General features: G+C 45.4%; 1 long non-coding RNA gene across 3 annotated transcripts in view; it reads left to right on the top strand.

Moving 5' to 3' along the window:
* LOC309647891 overlaps positions 1 to 16,065 on the top strand; it is a 102,776-nt gene extending 86,711 nt beyond the window's left edge. For all 3 annotated transcript variants that reach the window (XR_014256368.1, XR_014256369.1, XR_014256370.1), the window contains one exon: positions 3,634 to 16,065. This is a non-coding gene — a long non-coding RNA (uncharacterized lncRNA). The remainder of the gene's footprint in view (positions 1 to 3,633) is intronic.
* Positions 16,066 to 16,485: the final 420 nt, after the last annotated feature.

Below are 16,485 nucleotides of genomic sequence, written 5' to 3'. Positions count from 1 at the left end.
ACGTCCGCTAACATCCCTGTGGGGATGTGCAGGGGAACCTGAGAGAAGGAGCTGGATGCAGGTGGGGACGGTGTTTCATGTGCCACAGGAGATGGTCCCTGTGCAGCAAAGGGCACACTCAGAGTGAAAAGGCAACCACGGACTGAGAGGTAATATTTGCAAATTACATGTCTGATAAGGGATTACTATCCAGCATATATAAAGAACTCACAAGTCAACAGTAACAAGAAAACAACCCAAATAAAAAGTGGGCAAAGGACTTGAATAGACATTTCTCCAAAGAAGATATACAAATGGTCAATAAGCACGTGATAAGATGCTCAACTAATCATCAGGGAAATGCAAATCAAAAGCACAATGAGATTCCACTTCACACCCATTAGGGCCACTATTGTAAAAAACAAAACCCAAAAAGACCCTCAACAAACCAGAAAATAACAAGTGTAGGTGAGGACATAGAGAAACGCACTCTGTGCACGGCTGGTGGGAATGTAAAATGGTACAGCCACTGTAGAAAACAGTATGGCAGTTTCTCCAAAAATTAAACTTAGAATTAACACATGATCCAGCCATTTCACTTCTGGATATATACCGGAAATAATTGAAAGCAGGAACTCTAACAAATATTTGTATACCAATGTTCATAGCAGCATTATTCACAATAGCCAGAAGGTGGAAACAACCCGAATGTCCACTGATGATGAGTGGATAAACAAAGTGGGGTACATACATACAATGGAATATTATCCAGCCTTTAAAAGGAAAGAACTTCTGACACAGGCTATAACATAGATCAACCTTGAAAACATAGGCTGTAGTGAATATAATGGCTAGAAGTTCCACCGGTGGAAGAGGTCCTTTATAATTGTTTTATGTGGAATTCTGAGTGTATAACTCTGGCCTAGGGGTGGCCCAGCCTTATCCAGATAAATTATTCAGAGGTTTTATTTTTTTAAAGAAATGAGAAATCATCATACTTGACTAACTAGTGATTTGAATAAGATATCTAAACAGGAAAAAACTTTTTTTAAATCCTTGAAAGTATCTATCATCAGACAGGCATACCCTCATTTTTTTTTAATAGTTGTATAAATGTCAAAAATTCACCTAAACTATATGGCTATTATTTGGAGTAGAATAGCAAATTATGTCAATGAATCTGTTAATTATCTTACTTATCAGAGCCCTAATTATGTTTCTATAACCTTTATATATATCATAGAATGTCTATCCATGCCTCTAGTTTTTCCAAATATTGAGATTTTTTTTTAAGTTCATCTGGGACTATAAAATGGATTTCAGGCAGCATTGCTGGTTGACTCTTGCTTCAAATTCAGCTAATAGTTGCATATTCTTTGTCCATTTCCCTCCATCCCCATTCTCTACCCAGGAGCCAACCACTTTCTCCTGGGGATCCATGCGGTTCCAGGGAAGCTGATTTCATGTCCGTCTTCTGGGTTGGGGTGTGTAGTCTATGCTAAGCCAATCAGTGCCTTCCATCCCTCTGGACACAGACATTGGTTACAGAGCGGGCACGTGACCGAAGGAGGACCAGTTGGAATGGGTCTTAAGATTTTTTTTTTTTTGGAAAGGCTGGACAGGGAGGCTCTCTCTTCTCTCCTGGACTAGAAGCAGGAAGTACCATCCCTGAGAGCTGCTGGAAGCTATGGGGGACCTTAATGGGAGTAAGCCTTAGAATTTGAGGCCAAAAAGGGCAAAGTGAAGAACCTTTATGGTTTAAGCCATTTTAAGAGAAGCTTTCTGTTACTTGCATTCTAACTGATAGAGCTTATCAATGATATATTAGTATACAACTAAACAGTTTACAAATCATCTGATCCTACTTCATTTTCACAACATCTCCACGGGGATATTCAGAACGGCTGTAATTCCTCTCATATTATATGAAGAAAAGAACCACGAAGGCATTGCCCCAGGTTAAACAGATGGTTAAGTTAAAAAGTTATGTGAGGATAGGCAGTATACTGTATTCTCAGCATCTTTTAGAGTACTTGTCAACTGGATAGAATAAATGTTGAAAAAATAAATACATTGAAGAACAGAACCAACATAGAAAAAAGAGCAACAGGCTTCGTTTTAATTATTCATTCCTTTTTTCAACAAATATTTACCAAATGCCTACTGTGTACCAGGCATGAGACTAAGTGTTCAAATTCAATACTTTCTGTGTCAGCACCTCCCATACAAAAAAAAAGAGACAGAGAGAAAAGTGTTGAAGTCTTTAATATTCTTATGCTCTTTTAAAAGTTTCAAACAGTTAAGAGATTATTTAAAGGTCTGCAATGATGTGCTAGAGAGGATCCTTGTGTTTTAAAATCTCTTCTCTTTTCTGTTGCTTGTATCCATGGTTTCTGCCTCATTGAGCTCGGGTAGAAAGACACGTCGGTGGTTATATGTTGTAAGTGCTCCATGCAGTCCAATACCTTGTAAATACTGAATTACAGTCTCTTCAGTGTCTAAGTCTTTCTCTTACAGTATGTTGGGGTGTCTGCTCATTCAAATCTCTGGGGGACCATTAAGATGGACTTTTACTATTTTAGTATGTATCACAGTAGATCAAAAATCCATACTTAACCGGAAAAGGCAATATATAGAGTTGAAACCCTGTCAGTTTTTAGAGTAACAAGAAAGTACAAGGAAGATTACCCTGTGGGAATGAGGCACTAACCAACTAGTCAGGAAAATAGCCTGAACTGTAATTTCCCAGGGATGGAATGTGGAACTGAAGAAAGACACAACCAAGAAAGGTAAGTCCTTATATCAAATAGAAACCTCAGAGAATTAAATCCACAGAATCAATGGATGAAAATTGTTTCATGATTTAAAAACTCAGCAAGGTTTTTTTCCCCTTCTCCTGTCCTGCATGAGAGCAGAGAAAAGAGCTGCTCGTTAGATGCCTTTTGGAGGTCAAATTTAGGAAAGTCAGCCATGAGCAGTGAGTGGAAAGAGCAAACTCTTTAGAGAAGACTGAGCTGGGTTCAAATCCTACCTCTGATAATTCAGGCTGGTTACTTAATCCTTCTGAGATTCCTTTCCTCACCTGGAAAACAGTGATAATAGTTACTTAACAGGGTGCTGTGGCAGTCAGATACGTGCATATCAAGTGCCTGGCGTATACCAGGCACGTAGGAAATGGCAGCTATTATTTTGTACTTTTTATATAAGTAGGACAAACTTGGACTTATTAAAAAAGCGTTGTCACACTTACTTCTTGCTTTTCTGATCAGACAAAAAGATTTCTCTTCACAAAGTGTCCGATGGCACAGAAAGGAAAAAGCAAATGAAGAACACATGGTACTTTGCAGAGCATTGAAATTTCTTACTCAAAATTCAGTCACGGCTGCATAATGAGGGTGGAACACGGCCCTCGTGTACCTCTTACTGCTAAATTTACTACATTCATCTGAGAAAACGAGGGAGGCTTTGTTCACATCCTTGAAAACCACTCGAAGTGCCTCATGTTTCTGATATTGTCCTGCAGGACCTTGAGCAAACTAACAATAAAAGAGATGGATGACTGAGGATTATTCAGTGGGTTATTGGCAGCATTTCAGAAATGTTAAAAACAGTTTTGTAACTGTTTACTCATAAACTTGTGCTGTTTCCCCTTAGGTAATGTCTCTCATCTTTGAAGCTGTGTCCACGTCAGCTGTCAATGGCGCGGTCTGTTCCTGTTAAGGACCACGGAGGAAGCAGAAGGGTGAGTGGTTGTGGGCCCCCTCCTCGTCCCCTCTGGTGATGGATCTGGAGCACACTGGGTCCTGGTGCAAGGCTACGTGTGGGTGGAGGCAGCTCTGAGCCGAGCCCAGAGCACGGAGGCTGAGCGGGGTGGCCTCGCCAGCCCTCTGACCTACTCCTTATCTACACTATTCTGATTAGAGAAAATAACAAGGGGAAAGTTTGCAAATATTGTGCAGTAGAAGTGGCAATCTTGCATAATACTAATAAATTTGCCATGAGGTTTACAGAGAATCAAAGAAATTTAGGAAATGGAAGTTTTTTGGGTTTTTTTTTTTCCAGCTGAAATACATAATAATAACCACTTCTAACTTTTTAAGTTATAAAACTTGAATTTTACTTTTTTTTTGGACAGGGTATAAAGTCAACTCTGTGATATTCTAAAGGTATAAAGTGTCGTTGACATGTTGAAACCATACCTTGATGCTATAAAATCTCAAATGCCTCCCTGCTCCCGGCTTTAGTAAGCTTATTGGTCATTCAGAATCAGGGAAACTTAGAGCTGAAAATTCTCACTTCTCCTCAAAGTCTTGGAAGAAATTCTCAAACCTTTCCATTCTGTGTCTCACGCCTTTCACATCCTAAAGTTGAATTTGGTGGTAATTATGTACACTGCTATGTCACTTAATACTTTTCAAAATGTGTATATTCACAATATAACAAGCAGGGGAGATTTCATTATTTTCACTTTTTGAAGGAGAACAATGCTGTTCAAAAAAATTGACTGAGTTGGATAATGATCACTTTATAGAATCACTGAGTCTATGGGAGAAACCGTGCATATTAGATACAAGTTGCCAAATAAGCTTGCTATAAACTCAATTTTTAAATGTAAAAATGAAATTATAAGTATTTTGGAAGAAAATAGAATAATTGTTATAATTTGAAGGGTGATTGTAGAGAAGGATTTTATAACCATGACTTCTAGGACAAAAGTCATAGTGGAAAATATTGCTAGATTTGTGTACTTAAAACTTACACATGCACACAAAAAAAACTTCTGAATGGTGAAAAATATACTCTGATATAATTTGGCATTTAACAAAAGTTAAAGGCAGACGATAAACATAAAAGTATAAGGAACACCTATAATATATAAAGAGCTCTTACAAACCAATAAGGAAATGATGAATCCATATGTTAACAATGGACATAAATAGCAAATTCCCAGTGGAAAAATTAAAGTAGCCAATAAACATACACAAAAATGTTTAACCTTCCTGGTATCAAAATAAATAAAAATTAAAACAATAAAACTCCCCAACCTGATGAAAAAAATAGAATAGGATGAAAATATCCAGTATTACCAAGAACTTAGGAAAAGAGGCACCTTCATGCTATGCTGCTGGGATGTTAAAGTGGTAAAACATTTTGGAGAGCAATTCAGCATTACGTATCAGAATCCTTAAAAAGGAGCACAGCATCTGACCCAGCTTCTAGCCATAAATTCTAAGCAAGTAATTGGAAAAGTTGCCAAAGATCCAAGTGCAGAAATGTAAATGGCAGGTTTTTTTTTTTTTAATAATAGTGAAGAATGAGAAACAACCTAAAATACTGACAATATGAGGTCATATATATCATAATTAACCCACAAAAAAGAAGATCTACCAAATACCGTGAACAGTTTGATGTATTTGTTTAAGAAAAATGCATGTATATATTAATGAATACACAGACACACAACACACACACGGAGAACAGTGCCAGTCTCTGTCTCAGTGCTTTACATATAATACTCCATTTAATTCGCACTACAACCCCGTGATGTCGGTGCTATAAAGAACTCTACAGCACAATTGAGGAAAATGAGGCAGAAAGAAGGCAGCATTTGCCTAAAGTCACACAGCTGGCAAGGGCGGAGCCTCGATTCCCGTCCAGGTCCTGTGGCTCCAAGGCGCCTGGTCTTAACTACCAGCCCGGCTACACTGGGTCAAAAAGTGTGCTTTGCGCACTCACTTTACACAGAGAAAGAAAGGAATGGGGGTCACACACTGCCCAGCCTTCAGTGCTGCCTCTGTTGGGGGAAGTTACAGAGGGAAGACTTCTGTTTATTAACTTAAAATTAGAGCAATGTCTTCTGATTTTTCCACACTTGACACACATCCCTTACTGGTAACAAATTACAAGCTTTTCAAAGCTGCAAGATTGTGGAAAATGGTGAGGAAATATTCATTCTCCCCCTCATTCCGCTGTTTTGGTAACTTACAGACCAAAATAGGATTAAGGAAGGGCCGACTCAGCTTTCCCAACCCCTGTCTCTGCTAAGCCCTTGATTGTAAAGCCTCACAAGACACAAAATGTGTTGTTTTTTGTTTGTTAAATTTCACTCCTTTCTGAACATTCTGTGCCTGTCCTTTTTTTCTTCTAAAAGGATTACTGCACTAGGGCCCAGCATTCCAAAGGCCTGACGTTGGGACTGGGAGTTCGGGCCCCTCTTCCCGCTGCTGTCGGCCCGACATTGCCAAGATCCTTATTATTTCTGTTCTGTGTTTTCTCAAAAATCCCAGAGGATCTTGGTGAGAGGAAAATTCTTATTTTTTTCCTAACTCAAATCATTTTGGCTCTTGAGATTGTAACAAATACCAAGGGGCCTAGAAATAGTACAGTGTTTCCTGGTATAAAAAGACAGAACACACTCAGGGTTGTTTTCTCTAAATCTGTGTCAACTTTATCTGCTCCGAGGTGGGGCTGACTGGATTCTTCAGCAACAAGAGAGATGTCCGTGGTGATGCTGGTATAATTCTCTGGAACTGGTCCTGTGCACCCTTCCCCCGTACAAAGGACTTTGCACACACTATTTTCCTTAGCGCTCCACACAAAAGTGAGAGGGGGGTAAAAGCATCCCCACTTCTTCACTTCTTCAGGGCTTGTTAGTTTAGACGCTTTTGTGCAGGCAGAGTTCTCAAGTGGCAGAACCAGGATCTTAACGCAGTTCTGTCCAAGTGCCAAGTCTGTGCCTTGACCACTGAGGTCAGGGTCTAAGACTGGAGATAACTACTGACTCTGTGGAGACTGAAGGTCCACTCCCCACTCCCTCACCCACCCTAGAGAGCACCAAGGCCGAGGGACTCGACCAGTGTTTGTGGAATGAATGAATGGGTGAATGAACGTGTGAACAGGGCTACCGCCAACCTGCCAGAGTGTGAAAGTGGCCATGGAGTCAGGTTACTTTTTTTTTTCTTTGAGAGAGGGGTTTGGGGGGTTGAGGGTCTGGGTTTTGGGGGTGGCTTTTATTCTCCTGTGGTCTGGAGTCTCTTCCATGGTGGGGTGTGGTGGGGTACCTTATGCTACGGAGAGATTGCGGGGGCAGAGTGCTGCCTCCAGCACAGGGAGGTGTCCTGGCGAGGGGAACTCACTCCAGACTCCAGTCTGGACCCAGAGCAGGGACTGGCACGTGTTCTCTGTAAAGGGCCAGGCAGTAAATATTTTATTATTTTTTAAAACTAACTCATCTTTATTTTTAATTGAGGTAATGCTGGTTTATGACATTACATAAGCTGCATGTGTACAGCATTATATTTCTACTTTAGACGTAAATATTTTAGGCTTTGAGAGCCAGGCATGCCCAACCCTGCTGTTATAGCAACAGCAGCCAGATGTCAACAAGAGTGTGGCTGTGTGTCAATAAAACTTTATTTATGGACACTGAACTTTGAACTTCTTAGAAGTTTTAGGCATCATGAAATATGACTCTTCTTTTGATTTTTTCTGACTATTTAAAACACATCCTTAATCACAGGTGTACAGAAACAGGTGACAGGCTGCACTTGGCCTGGGGACCATGTTTTGCCCACCTGTTCTGGAGTCAAGGCCAATGAAAGGAGTGAACCTTTCCATCTAGGGTGTCAGTTCAGCCACCTGGGGTAGGAAGGGGTTTAGGAAAAGTGCTTCTCCATTGTACCACCTCTGCAGCTTCAGGCGAGTTACAGGTGTTCGGGGTGCATCTGTTTCTCCATCCATACAATGGGACTATGAATAATCCCTAGCTTGGAGGATGCAAAGGGATAATCAATTGAAGGCACTTAGGACAGGGAAGTCTTCACTAAATACTAGCCATCATCGCTATGGTTACTATCGTGGCTAATGCTGTAACTGGGATGCAGAAAGATGCAAAATCCCAGCAACAGTTTGTCGTGCTTATTTCTTCCAGGGACAGCAGTGATTTTGAGGGTACTGAGGGGGTCCCTGGGTCCATCTCTCTGCCCTCCCAATCTGCTCATTTTAGAGTCTTGAGTGTTCAGAGTTGGAACCTCTTATTCCAACAAGACAAGTTGCGGTTGGAATCTTATCTGCAGCCACTATTACAGAGCCAGCTCCAACCGGTGAGATTTCAAGTGCATCCAAACGCATTAGAAGTTCTGGAGATGCCCTTGGTTCCCTCCTGTATCTAATTAAGACTTTGCAGCCTGACACTCTCCACCATGTATCTGGATGCCTTCACGTCCTCCCCCTTTCTTCCCTTTGTCCTCCCCCATCTCCTCTTCCAACAGCTATTGCATACTTGTAACTGGCTTGGTTTGAGGTCCCTAGAGGCAGGCAACAGATCTTAGGCAACTTTGCACCCCAAGCATCCCAAGCCCACACGAGCATCCAATCAGCATTTGTAAAATTGAATTGGCCGTTTGTTCCCACACTTGGTTCTCGTCGACACAGCACTCTTCTCCAGTCATCTGCGCTTCCTCTAGAGGCTCTCCTTGTGCCAGGTGCTTCCAGCTGCTACAACATCCTAACCCACGTTCGCCTCCGTGCCCACATCACTCGGTGCCCCACCAGCAATTGAAGAGGTTTAACCAAGGGGGCTTCCCTGGTGGCGCAGTGGTTAAGAATCCGCCTGCCAATGCAGGAGACATGGGTTCGAGCCCTGGTCCGGGAAGATCCCACATGCCGCAGAGCAACTAAGCCCGTTGCTGCAACTACTGAGCCCGCGTGCTGCAACAAATGAAGCCCACGCACCTAGAACCCGTGTTCCACAACAAGAGAAGCCACCACAATGAGAAGCCCATGCACCACCCCCGCTTGCCACAACTAGAGAAAGCCCATGCGCAGCAATGAAGACCCAAGGCAGCCAAAGATAATAAATAAATAAATAAAATAAATTTTAAAAATAAAATAAAATAAAGCGGTTTAACCAAATCTCCAAAGAACATAACAGGATGAACCAGCTGGCCTGGGTAGGCTTGCATGTGAACTCCGCCACGGAGAGGGAGTGTTTATTTGGGCAGACAGTGACCTCAGAGATGAACACAGCCAGAGCCCGATGAGGTCAACATACAGGAAAGGAAGTAAAATTTTCCATTCCAGTTCAGCCATGACTAAAGTTGTCAGGAACCAGTGCAATAACTACGAGTTTGAAGTGCTTTGCATGGGTAAATCTCTTTGCAAATCTGGGCTTTTATTTTCCCATATGTTCTTACTTTAGCTTTCATAAGACTTCAACAGCTACAATTGCAGCAAAAGTGATTCAAAGCATGTTCAGTATAATTTTGTCCATTTAATGAGCAAACACTCAGTAGTACATATTAGGTGTCAGGTACTGTTCTAAGAACTTTATGTATAATGACACAACGCTGCCCTTCATTCGTTTATTCATTCATTCAATAAAAATAAATCGGATGTATTCTGTGAAACCACACTGTGCTAGGAATGAAAAAGGCATCGGGTACAGTTTTTTCTCTCTCTCTCATGGGCTTAGTGGGAGAGACAGACAAAGAAATCAACAGCACGATGCCTGGAATAGGGGCACGCACAGCAGGTATCATTTGTCCCGAGGATGAGGAGGAAGGGCATGTAACCTGCCCTGAGTAGGTGATGTGTAAGCCGTGTCTTGAAGGGTGAGTGCGGGGCTGCAACAGGAGCAGGGGCAGTGCCCCTGGAGGAGGCTGTTCACGGGACTGAGGGGCAGCCGGCCTGTACCTGAGGGAGCGGCAAGCGCCACCCCACAAGCCCAGAGCAGAGGGTGTGGATCTGAGGCTGAGGCGGGGTCTCAGTCTGCTCAGGCTGCCATACAAAAACCCAGGGACTGGGGCGGGGGGTGGGGGAGCAGGGCTGAAACAACAGACATTTATTTTCTCACAGCTCTGAGCCTGAAGTCCAAGATCAAGGTGTCGGCAGTTTAGGTACCTCCTGAGGCCTCTCTTTGGCTTATAGATGCTGCTCTCTTGCTCTGTCCTCACGTGGCCATCCTTCCGGGCAAGGCTGTCTGGTGTCTCTTCCTCTACTTACAGGGACACCCATCCTATTGGATGAGGGCCCCTCCCTCATGGGACACAATTCATCTGAATGCCACGAGGAGGAAGAGGGATGGAGGGGGTGAGGCCAGTATGGCAGCTACTGAAACAGTCCGGGGGAAGAGTGATGGAAAGCTAAGTGAACAACAGCATTGGGCGTGGAAAGAAAGCAGGAGATTCTTGAGATTTGTATCAGTAGAAGAATCTGCAGATGGAGGCAGCCAGTCGGCTGGGAGGACATGGGTGGAGGGAGGAAGCCAGAGGGTGGGGTGACTCGAAAGTTCTGCACCGAAGGATGGCGACGCTTCCTGGAATTAGGAACAGGGCAGAAGGAGCACAGCCGGAGGTGGAAGGAAGATGGTGAGTTAACAGGGCCAGTGGAAAACCACGGGGAGAGTTTAGCAGGGAACTGGGATGTTAGTCTAAGAATCTGAAAACAGGTCTGGCCTGCAGCTAGAGATTCGGGAAACGTCAGCTAGCTTGGGGCCAAGGATTTGCAGCCAAGGATTTGAACAAGGTCACCCAGAGAAAGAGAAGGTGGCCAAGGACAGACCCCTGGGACTCAGGAAAAGGAGTGGCCTGAGAAGTGGGAGGAAGACCAGGAGATGAGAGGGAGCTGGCACTGACTAAATGTGGGCCTGCACCGTGCCAGGCGCTGTGCTAGGTGCGGTGACAGCATCTCATGTGACTCTTACAGAAGTCCCCTCTTGTAGGCGTAGAGCAAACGCTTAAAGAGCACTTACTGCATGCCAGGCACTGTTCAGAATAATTTGTGGTAGATCATCGAGTTCTCACCAAGCCCCACCATTTACACACGAGGAAACTGCAGCACACAGGGGTGATTGCTCACGATTGCAGAGCTAGACATGGAACTGGATTCCAGGTGATAAGGCACCAAAGGCTGAGCTCAGAGCCACAATGCTATTCTGCCTCCACCTGCCTTGCACTGATTTTAGGGATGAGAAAGTCAAGGACCAGACAGGTGAAGACGACATGGCTAGTAAGTGTCAGAGTCAGGTTTTAAACTGAAATCCTTGCACTTTCCACTGTCTGTGCAACTTCTTCACAAGCTAAGGGAGGAGAGAATTGCAGGGACAAGTGTCATCTAATGAGCTTAGGACAGAAAGCATCTGTTAGATTTGGCCACACGGAGGCCACTGGGGACTCAGGAAGGTCAGTTTCAGTCATGTGATGGGGCGGAAGTCAGGTGGTGAAGTCTTGAAGAGTGAATGGCAGGCTGGAATTTAGAAGATCCTTTCAGGGAGTTCGACTATAGAGAGAAGGCGAGAGATGGGAGAGCAGCTAAAAAGAGAGGTGGGATATAAAAATGTTCAAAAAATTATTTTTTTGTTTAAGAGGGAGAAACTTGCAGGTATTTGTATGCTGACAGGAAATCCAAGGATGGGGGTTGTGGTGGTGGAGAACTGGCTTTCAGTCTGCTGTGAGTTTGGTTAATTGGAATCAGGGTCTCTGGGTCTGGCTGACTTGAACCTCCAAACCTGAGTAACCAAGCCTGTAAGCCAGTGACGTCACCAAAGCACAGTCACCCCAAATGGAGCATATGGGGATGGCGAGATCTTGATTGTCTTGCTTTAACTGCAAACATAGCCACAGACTCACCCATGTGTGATTGTTCTGCTATGAACAGTCTCTAAATTTGAATGGTAACATCACAGCAAAGCTGTTATCTTCACTTGTAATCTAAGAACTACAAATGTAAATAGCTATGAGGTACCAAAGATTTGAAACTATGAGAATTCACTGCTGGTGAGAAGACAATTTGATACAATTCTTTTGGAAAACAATGGTACATGTTTCAACGGCCTCACATGTTGTCATATCACTTATCTCAATAATTCCATTTCTGAGAGTTTGGATAAGAAAAATTAAAGCGCAAAGATGTTCATCGCAGCATTGTTTATAATAAGAAAAAACTGGAAACAATGTAAGAGATCAAGAGCAAAGAAATGTCTAGACAAACAATAGTACAGCCACTTGATGGAAAATAACATAGTGGCTTAAAATAATACTTACAGGGCTTCCCTGGTGGCCCAGTGGTTAAGAATCTGCCTGCCAATGCAGGGGACACGGGTTCAAACCCTGGTCCAGGAAGATCCCACTTGCTGTGGAGCAACTAGGCCCGTGCGCCACAACTACTGAGCCTGTGCTCTAGAGCCCACGAGCCACAACTACTGAAGCCCGTGTGCCTAGAGCCCATGCTCCACAACAAGAGAAGCCACCGCAATGAGAAGCCCACGCACCACAACGAAGACCCAATACAGCCAAAAATAAATAAATAAAATTTAAAAAATAATAAAATAACACTTACAAAGACCATTTTTGAATTGTCTATATATACATAAAGAAAAAGAAACTACACATGAAAAGATCTCTATAGCTCTCCACTGATTAGCATTAGCTGGCATTACAATGAACATTATTCTTTTCTGTTCACTTTTTCATATCTTTCTCTGACATTTTGGTAGTGCATAAATTGTCCATAAAGAAATGCAGGTGTTTTACTGAACATGCATCAAATGAAACCTCTAGATAACACATCAGGAAAGCATCTTTAAAATGTTTTTATTATGTTCCACATCATTTTTCTGTTCTAAACAATACACATTCGTTTGGAAAATGCAGAAAAATTGGAAAATCAGAGAACTATGGAAAAGCAAAGAAAAATCTCATTGAATTCTTCTATTCAGGTAATAAATGTTGATATTTTACTGCAATGGAAACAGATTTTGATGGGAGGCACCACTGTGCTCATCTTAACCAAGTGCATATAACTCTGACATAAAACTCTGATGTTACACTTCACCCCCCAACAAAGTCAAATCATCCATAGACAGTGCAGGTTTCAGGGTTATCAGTAGTATAGAGCTTGGTCCATGTGGGGTTGGGTGGGGCAGCCCACTGGACCTGCCCTCATGGACCTTATAATTGAGAAAGCAACTTTTGGAGCTGCTATTGTTGTTGTTGGGGCTTTAGTCCACCAGTAGATCAGAGAGAGGCTATAAGCAAAATATAACTAGGCTTCAGCAACAAGTCTGGACGTGGCGCCAGAAGACTAACTGCGCTCATCCCTGCATTTTTCTGTTACTTGAGGAAAGGGCCACCCTCTATTCATTCACCTTGGGATCTCCAGCAACCACTGGCCCTGGAACACAGCAGGCGCTCAACAAACATTTGTGAAAGTCAACTAAAGGCTTGGGTTCAAATTCCTATCCCCTCACCTATTAGCTAGGTGTTTCCATCCACTCCTTTGGCTTTGATCTCTGTCTTTGAGCTAATGGCTTTCAAATTTCAATCATTAATCTTATCTTCTCTCCAAAACTCCAGACCCAGCTCACTAGCCGCCTCCCGGGCTTGTCCAGCTGGGTGGTCCATAAGTAGCTCAAAATCAGTATGTCTCCACCTGTACTCATCATATTCCCTCCCAAATCGGCTCCTTCTGCCACGACCCCTGGCTTCATTAATGGCATCACCCTGGAGGTACCCAAGCGAGAGACTAAATGTCTCTCTACTCCTTTGCCTCGCTCTTTCCTCTTCCATTGATTAGCTCATGAAATCCTGCTGACTCTAGTTCAAAAACGTCCCCAATTCATCCTGTCATCTCCACTCCCACAGCTGCTGTGTCAGACCTTCATTAAATCTTACCTGGACCATTGCATCAATCTCCTCCCTGGTCTCTGGCTCCAGTCTTCCTGTTTCAAAACCTCTTCTACGTGGCCATAACCGAAGGTATCTATCTAAATTCAGGCATAATTATACCACTTCCTTCCTTCAAAGCACTCAAAGTCTCCCCAATGCCCTAAGAATCCGAATTCTTAGACAACTCAAAGGGCCTGTCACAATCTGGCTCCAGCTTCCCTTTCTGGTCTCATCTCTTACAAAACTCACCCTCTCTCACGCTAAATAGGCATTGCCTGCTTTGGCCACACAATTTTCCACTCTTCCCCCAACAGACCGTAGTTTCTCTCTTTGCATAGGTTGGTCCAGGATCTTCTCTCCAGCTTCTTATTGATGGTGCGCCTGCCCTGTATTCAGAGTCCAGACCATTTATTACCCCCTCTGAGAACCCTTGCTGGGACCTGCCAGGTAGAACCAACCACTCGCTTGACCTTGTTCTCATAGTACTTAGTCCATACATCTAGTGTAGCTCTCATCTTGATCGAGTCCTTTGTTTTTTGTTGCTTTGGGTTTTTTGGTACGTCAGTGTTTGGGGTGAGAATGAACACCTGAGTAGGGTGTGACAGGTCTACTCCCGGTGCCACCTCCCTCCCTGTGAACAGCCCAGCCTCTGGGTCTTACCTACAGCCTCAGCCCCCTCTACATAAACCCTCAGTGCAGTGATCCCCAGGCTTCATTCTGTGCAAGAATTCCCTTGGGTGCTTGTTTCACAGGCAGACTCCCCCTTCCTCCCGCAAAAGACTGATTGAGTATCAGGGCATGCTGGGCAAATTAGATTTGCTCAGAGAGACTCAGTCATGGGGACGGATCCTGGGGCAAAGGGACCCATGTCTGGAGAAAGGAGTGAATGGAACTCATTTATATTCTAAGATTTAATGAGAGGTGACAGGAAGACTCTTCATTCCACATGATTCAACCTATGCAGGGTCCTGGTGGGGATACACAAAGACAAGTTAAAGATATTCTCTAAGTTCTACTCAACCTTTCGGATCTGGCTTCGAGTCAGTCCTATACTACAGTATTTGAAGAAGCCTCCCCAGCTTCTCAGCACTGGGCTGGATTCTCCTCCCATAAATCCAGGTTTATCCTCAGCAGAGATTTTCATTCAGTGCATCAGAATCGCTGGAAGGCTTATCCACCCCTCTATTGGGTGGTAAGTTAGGCAAGGGCAGGGCTTGTGTTTATTCATTCTACTCTTCTCAGAATTTAGCTTACTGTCTGTCTCCTGGTAGAAGTTTTGTAAATAGTTGTTCAATTAAATTGAATGGGAAAAGTCCTCCGTTCATACCTCAGGAGACCGGGCACAGTCAGTCTGTGCACAGAATGAGCCACAGCTTGCTCTCAAATATCTACCAACTGAACACCTGAACATGTTCCAGGACTCGAGGGGCTCAGCCTCTGCGGAGGCAGGGGACGGGGAGGACCGCTGGGTCCCTTCTGTCCCCACCGCTGGGCACACTGCGCCTGTGGCCCACCATGCTGGAGAAGCAAGCAGAGCAAAGTGGTGAAATCCACGGGGGGTTCGCGAAGCCATTATGGAAAAGTCACTCAGTGATCCGTGGGATTTCTACAAGGAAGGGAATCTGAAACCGAGAGGGGCCCTGGGGGCTCCCAGGCACGGAGGCCTTTCCCCCCCATTTCTTGTAGGCAAGACTCCAGCCTCCATGACCTTCCGGGATTTCCAAAGGGCAGATTGAAACAGTTGCTAATCAAGGGAGAAGCAGCCGAGAAACCCCCTGAGGCGAGATTAAAGGGACCAGAGAAGCTCCTCAAGATTAGGAGACGACCACCTGAGAGGAGTTTAAGGGCGTGCAGGCCCTGCTCACACCCTAATCCTCTCAGCAGCCCCACCCTTGAACCATTGTTATAAAACCCCTCATCAAGTTGGGACACAGAGGGCAGGAGCCTGCTGTGGCCCCCTTTGCCTGGCAAAGTTATAAAGCTATTCTTTTCTACTTCACCCAAAACTCTTATCTCCGAGATTCCATTGGGCACCGGTGTACAGAGGCTGAGATTTTGGCAGCAAATTCAGGGGAAGGAATGGTGCCGGGAAAGGCTGAGAGGGGGAAAACGCAGGAAATGATCTGGAAGGGAAAAAGCAGAAACTGAGATTAGGAGACGGTGGTTGGCAACTGACTCCAGTTTGGGGGCGGGGCGTGGGAGCCGAGATCAGAGGTCCAGCACTGCCCGGGCGAGCCGGGCCCAGGTGGGGAGCGGGGAGAGGGACGCGCGCCTCCCTCCGACTAGCGCGCGGAGGTGTGGTGCCTTGGGGGAGGGTGGGAGCTGCACGCCCTCCCTCCCACCGCGGGCCAGACCCGGCACCCCCGGCGGACTCTCCCCCACCCGCCCCAGCCTCTCCCCACTCCCTCTCCCGGCAGTGTCCCCCCACTCCGGCAGTGTCCGCCCCCCCCGGCAGTGTCCCCCCACTCCGGCAGTGTCCCCCCCGGCCGTGTTCCCCCCACCGGCCGTGTCCCCCACCGGCAGCGTGTCCCCCCCAGGCAGTGTCCCCCCCGTCAGTGTCCCCCCAACTCCGGCAGTATCCCCCCCGGCCGTGTCCCCCCCCCGGCCGTGTCCCCCCCCGGCCGTGTCCCCCCAACTCCGGCCGTGTCCCCCACCGGCAGCGTGTGCCCCCCGGCCGTGTCCCCCCCGGCCGTGTCCCCCCAACTCCGGCCGTGTCCCCCACCGGCAGCGTGTCCCCCCCCAGGCAGTGTCCAGGCAGGGGCGGGCCCAGCCCCAGGCGTGGAGCAGCGCCCCCCAGGGGGATGAGTAACCCTTGGCTGCGAGCGGGCGCAGCCAGGCGGGA

Source organism: Balaenoptera physalus, assembly GCF_965194825.1.
Source record: "Balaenoptera physalus genome assembly, chromosome: 18".
Taxonomy (NCBI): domain Eukaryota; kingdom Metazoa; phylum Chordata; class Mammalia; order Artiodactyla; family Balaenopteridae; genus Balaenoptera; species Balaenoptera physalus.
This window is presented reverse-complemented; position numbering and strand designations above follow the sequence as displayed.